The sequence below is a fragment of the Hakea prostrata genome, chromosome 5 (assembly GCF_041222555.1).
Source record: "Hakea prostrata isolate BN-2017 chromosome 5, UWA_Hpros_2, whole genome shotgun sequence".
Classification (NCBI taxonomy): domain Eukaryota; kingdom Viridiplantae; phylum Streptophyta; class Magnoliopsida; order Proteales; family Proteaceae; genus Hakea; species Hakea prostrata.
In genome coordinates, this window is record NC_142604.1 from 25,977,968 (window position 1) to 25,984,373 (window position 6,406).

At 39.1% G+C, this 6,406-nt stretch overlaps 1 non-coding gene across 1 annotated transcript; it reads left to right on the forward strand.

The window, feature by feature from the left end:
• Nucleotides 1–5,856: 5,856 nt before the first annotated feature.
• Nucleotides 5,857–5,974, forward strand: LOC149015756 (U5 spliceosomal RNA). Its single transcript, XR_016173853.1, has one exon. It is a non-coding gene; the product is annotated as a U5 spliceosomal RNA (small nuclear RNA).
• The last annotated feature ends 432 nt before the right edge of the window (nt 5,975–6,406 follow it).

Consider the following 6,406-nt stretch of genomic DNA (forward strand, 5'->3'; position numbering starts at 1 on the left):
CGTCCTATTCGATCCATTTGATTTCTAATCTTCCAGGGCTTATTCCTAGTTATTATTATATGCTTGTTTAGGGTTTATTCGCTAGTCTTGGACCTCTTCCTCATTATTCTACAAAATTCTACAAAGTTACTTAAGGTAAGGATGGTTGATCCCTAATAACCTAATATGCATGTCTTTGAATTAGATTACATGATCATTACTACTGCTGTATTTAATTTTTTATAATTATATTGTTGTTGTAGTTCTTCAACTACAGGAGTACTTGTTCTTATAATTCAATTGTTATTTCAATTATGAATGATTATTTACTTATGTTTTGTATTATCAGTTGTGCTTGTGAATGACTGATTGGGAATGTAATTGCCTAGGTTGTGATTTGGGAATGGGGAATTCCCTTTCGGCGTTCCTGCCTTTGGACACCAGTGGAGGTGGTATGAGACATTTTCCTATGGTGCCCCTTGGCGCTTTCCATGATTACTGGTTGACATACCTGGGACATGTCTAGAAGTGTTTGGCTAGGATGTCCTTGTTATATCAGACCCGATCGGAGGAATTGAGTCCAAATAAACCCATGGTTGCAATGGGGATTTGTGGATACTTAATAGCAGTGCGTAATATTCGTGAGAAGGACATGAATCACATTGTGGACAATCAATACCAGTGCGTAATATCCGTGAGAAGCCATTTATTGGTACGGTTGCAGAAGTGGAACAAGGGCCCTTGAAATCAAGACCGGTGAAATAATCCGTGAGAGGAAACGAGAACTTCCTATTAACTTGATGTAACTGACCAATAGGGTTGATGAGTCCGTAGTCTAACTTGGTGGCTACCATAAAGATACGCTGACTCTAGGGAGAAAGATACTGGAAAGGATCTCGTGATGGGAGGAATGAAAGTATCTGGATCTAAGTTGATATAACTAAGTAGAAAACTTGCATTTTTCTAGGCTTAACCTTGACATGCGCCAGTACTCAGACCAAACGGTGATGTGAGAGAGTGTTGACTTAAACCCCAGCCATGGTTGTTGAGAAGGTTTCATTACCCATTGTCAACCGGAGAACCCAAGTATACCGAGATGGTTGAGGGAGAGCGATTTTGGACCCTACCCATAGGAGTATGGTGCTATGACTTAAAGCATGTTTGCCAATAGAGATCAACATACATAGAGTTAGAAGCATATCTACATTGCTTATTTCATATTATATTGCATTCATTATGATTTAGTATCATGTGTTATTATGGATTGAACTGCCTTGCTGAGTTCTTTTGAACTCACTCCTTTTTGCAACATCTTTTGTTAGACTTTCCTGGAGGTACTGCTACTGTTGACTATGATGGTCAGGACTATGAAGACCAAGTTGATGATTCATATGGTACTCAAGGTACTAGTTACAGTGACTACGTCGGTGAAGACTACCAGCATGAGACTAATGCTTATCAGAAGTAGTTCGACTCTTGCACCTGTGTGTCAACGATGGGACATCGTCTCATTCTCTTTTTTATATTTATTAGATTCGTTGAGACCTTAGATTAGTTTTGTTTTCCCTTCATTTTGGGAACCGGTTATAATCTTTCTTTTGATCTACTTTTCCGCTGCTATTGTGGAGTGAGTTTCCGCCTCACTCTACATTTTGGTTTATTCTATTGGTATCACTTTCCGCACTCTGATGTTCTTTTGTGATCCTTCTGAGATCCTTTCTTGACTTTTATTATCAAACTACTTGAATACAATGACTTGTTCTTGCTTTTGATTATGTTATTGTGCTAAGTGGATATGATCGTTCCTAAACTTGATCTTCGGGCTATGGATCACTCCTCCTGGTATTCTAGATAGGGTACCGGCTGGCTGGATGTGACACTTGCTATACCCACAACATTCACTAAGAAGACTTCTTCAAACTTGACTTACTTCTTGAAAGCAGCTAATCTTGTTTCTTGCATTTTTGTTTTGACTAAAAAGATGATGATGGCTGGTCGCTTTGAGATGGAGGGATTCATAGTGTCGAACTGCCTTGGATCTCTCCAAACCTTTGCAATTCTAGCTAATGAGTCTCATAGTGACCCGTGGACTGATAAACCCAGTCTCCATGGGTCTAGAAATTAAAAAAGCCTCCTCACCATGACATCAACATACTTCTTTCCTTTCCAAGCTTTCTTAACCTTAGGGAGGTGTTTGTAAGGTTTTCTGCTATTGTGAGAGCTTTACATGTTCTCTGGCTTCTTTGTACATGAGGAGCCCAGGTGGGATGGGATGGGCATAATGTGCTAGGTGTTGGGATTGATAAAAATGAGGGCAATAGGTTAAGGCTTGTTCCCAGTAGAGAGGTACATGCTAGATTCATAATGAGAGAAGTGGTTGGGTTATGCATACTATGTTTGGGTAGTATAGGGAGGGCTTTGGGACCATTGTATCGAGGGGACTAGCTAGTTATATTAGATGCCTCAGTCTTTGGATGGGAAAGGTTAATAATGGCCATGTGCTGCAATATGTTCAATATGGCAAGGGAGTGCTCTAGACATTTCCACATATAGTCTTGTATAGGACTAGGTAGGTGAAGCTAGGTTTTAGGTGTACAACATCCTGATGGAGTGTGTAAAGGGGGTGGGGACCGGGATTAGATGGTGGTGTTCAAGGTCTTGATGAGAGAAAAGATAATAGTCCCACCAAATGTTGCTAAGTACATGGATAGCTAGTCACCAAGCCTAAGAATTATGAAGTTTCACACTCATTGAGGCTGATCCTGTAGAGCCAGGTCATTCCTCTCAGAATGAGTTCCTTGTGATTCTAGAAAAAGTTTGTATGCACATATTGATTTTGTATAAGTTCCCTCCTTATCCTGTCATCTCCCCTAATCACTGGTGACCGAAGCATTGCTACCTCGACCTTCTGTTGTGTGTTGCAATCCACTGCATTCATTGTCGACCACATATTACTGGTGAACACCATTGTAGCTCCCTGCACCAATCAATAATTATGAAGGATTCCTCTCTAGTCCAGGCTATGTCAAGGCCTTGGAAGATCATGACATGTTGATTATTGACTGCATCTATAAAAATTCCATTGGGAAGAGAGCTCCTCAAAGGTAAGACACCTGTGCTCATCATGCCCTATCAAGCTTCTCGTACTTCATTGGGACGTTAGCCAACCACCCTAGTATTGTTTAATAGTTATAGGTAAGCAGCAAGGGTTGAAATTCTTGAGAGTGATTCACACCTTTACGCAGTGAAGCCACAAATTGAGCTGTGTGCCATCTTTAACCATGAGCTTGCAAGCTTTCCCTATCCTTGGTACCATCTTCATCACAATTATTAGATCTATTAGGTCAATAGGTTCAAAATGCAACTTAACCCAAAATTCACAATGACCAAACTCCGACTGTTGTCTTTCTTTCCATGGCTGCAAGCATAGAACAAAATTAGGTCGAAACTTGTGAAATTTCGACCAAAATTTTTCATTTTGGGAATCTCGAAACGAAAAACTAGGGTATAGGAAAAAAATCCCAAGTTTCGATCGAAACCATCGAAATTTCATCGAAACCTGTCGAAACCTCAAAACCTGGTTCATCCCAGCTAGACCAACTGGTTGATGAGAAAAAAAATTCCCAAATTTCGTGGATAACATGGGAAATTTTGTGAAAACTTGGGAAATCTCATGGAAACTTGGAAATTTCGGGGAAACTTGAGACTTTTTCCTGCAAGTTTCATAACTTTCACAATCCTTATCTAAGTCATTCTAACGATAAGAAGGCATCTACCAAGGCAAAGCACAGCTCACTTCGCGCCAAACCAATGCACGCAAGGCCTTTTGTTCTGATAGGGAGCTGCGAAAAATTTTCAATTTTTTGGTTTCTTTCATGCTTCCCCAAATACCACGACAAATACTCCCTCCATCAGGACTTCCCTATCCAAATTGCGTATTCCCTCAGATTAGTTATCTAAGCATGTTGATGACTAGACTTATAAAGTTGTAGTTGTCAATTACCTTGACAATCATTGGCATAAAATATCATGGGATGTCTATGTTCATTGGTTGGAGGAGAGGACATTACAGGTATAGTACTACTCAGCTAACAGGATTGATCCACCGAGGCACTCCTCTTGGCACTGAGTTGTACTTTCCTTTTATTGTCAGTTATTCTTTATTTGATGTTTTGAAGTTATAAATTATATATTAAATGTTATGTACTTAAGTAGTTAAGTTTATAGTGTATTTTTCGGACAACTCTACATTAATGCTATGTACATTGATGACATATTTACATTGATTTTTTTAGCAAAATGCATGTGCCAATGTGTTCTTTATACTCTAATTAGCTTAAATGCAAAGTCTCACCCTAAAATACTCCCTAAAACCTGTCAAAACTTGATGTCGAAATTTGCACGAAAAAGTCCTAAATTTCCTCGAAATTTCTCAGTTTCCCACCCAGGTTTTCCATTTTCACCCAGTCGAAACTTGAGTTTCCTTTGAATTTTTTTGTATGGTTGCAAGACAAGCATATTGCCTACAACTGTCCACTGACCTTCCTAGAGAATATTCTCTTTGTCCATCGTGTGCTAAAACTCAAACAAATATTTCCTTTCTCTTAGTGGGCATATCGCCCCACCTTTTTTCTTGGATTTGAAGTAACCGGAAGACCATCCATGACTACTACAACGAAAAGGTCTCCAATCCATAATGTATCTTGCCAATGTGTTAGTTATCTTATAGCTTGGCCAACCAGAGTTCATCAGTTGCATCTAGGACCAACTCATCATCCGAATTCTCAACTACTTCCTTTGAGTGAGGGGGATTACTTTGATGCAGTTGGGGATTGAGGTTGGGAAAAGGTTTAAGTGGGCTCATGTAGGGGAATAAGGATACAAGGGTTCTTAGGGGGTGTTTGTCCAATTTCTTATTGGATTTGCATTGGCATGCCAGAGTCTACAACTGACCTAAGGGAAACATGAATTATCAAGCCGTGTGAGTTTTGTCTACCTCGGTATATTGAGGATGTCAATGTTTTTTGAGAGAAGGCAACTAAACTTGTGGGGTTCCTTTTTGGCGAACTTGTACCATTACTATGCTAAGGTTAAGGAAGAAGAAGAACAAAATCTAAACTAAGATAAGTGAAAAGATCAATATAATTTGTCATTTGATTGATGATTGGTGTCTGCAAATGAGTTTATACTGATATTTATCGACAAAGAGAGCAACTACCTCCTTGAAACTACCTAAAACTACCTTTAGGATAATCTCAAGTATGGAGAACAAGGCAATTCAAATTTAAAAACACAACTGCTAATAACTACTATAATACTTCATCCTGACTGAGTTTTCGGCCTCCATGGACCACAACTAGTTTCGTCTTGGGCTAGCACTCTTTTGGCCCAACTTTAATTAATCTGGTTAGCTCTAGAACCCTCATTGATAATATCATATAGATATTAACACAGTCAAAAATTTGTATTCAATTTGCCTTCATCTAAATTTAAATATCATTTGAATCTGGCTGAATACCCTTAAGCCAATGGTATACTATCTAAATATGGATGTGGATATGGCATTTCCACTATAAAATGGGAATAACGATACATGGACAATAATATGAAAACCATACTTTGATGTCAGCGAGTACGAGTATAGACGAGAGCTTGAGTATTCTATGTGGGATGAGTTTTCGTACCGATGAGTGAGAGGCCTCTCAGGTTCTTACATATTATTCAGATATGCTTCCCAAACTAGTGCCCTCGTTTCCACAGGGAAAAGCCAGAGAGAAAAGAGAGAATTAAGAATTTGTCCCACATCGGAAACAAGAGGCAATTCAATCCTCCAAGACTGTATTTAGAGAAGCACTTGTCTTCGTTAGAAAATCACGCAGCCGCGCGGCGAGCACAGAGCGAACTATTCTTTCGCCTTTTACTAAAGAATACCGTGTGCACACCGCAGAAAGCGGCATACGCCAATTTTTGTAGAGGTTCTCTTTACCGGAGAACCTCACAATGCTAGTTTTGAAGATTAATTGCAGTTTCTCTGTTGACTTTGTGCCTTCTGATTTCACGCGGTTTGAGGTAAACGATTTTGCCAAACCAGATAAATCTTATATGCACTTTGTGTGTGTGGGATTTTCGTTCTTTCTCTGCATTTTATTGTAGGTGTCGTAGTCTGTATCTCAATCCATTCGAGTATTAGGAGGTAACTTCTTTTTAAGGTCTGGAGTGAGCAGTTTTTATTTGTTTGACGACGTTAAAGCTTATTGCTATGATCAGTCTACTCATATTTGTTGCATATTTTTGGATTCCAAGTGAGCGAATCAGTGATGGTAGAGAATTCTGTGAACTGGCTATAAAGTTATGCTACGATTGATATTTTAGGCTTTTTTGCTTTTTGATTTATATATTTATTTTTTGCATATCCACTAATTAGTCT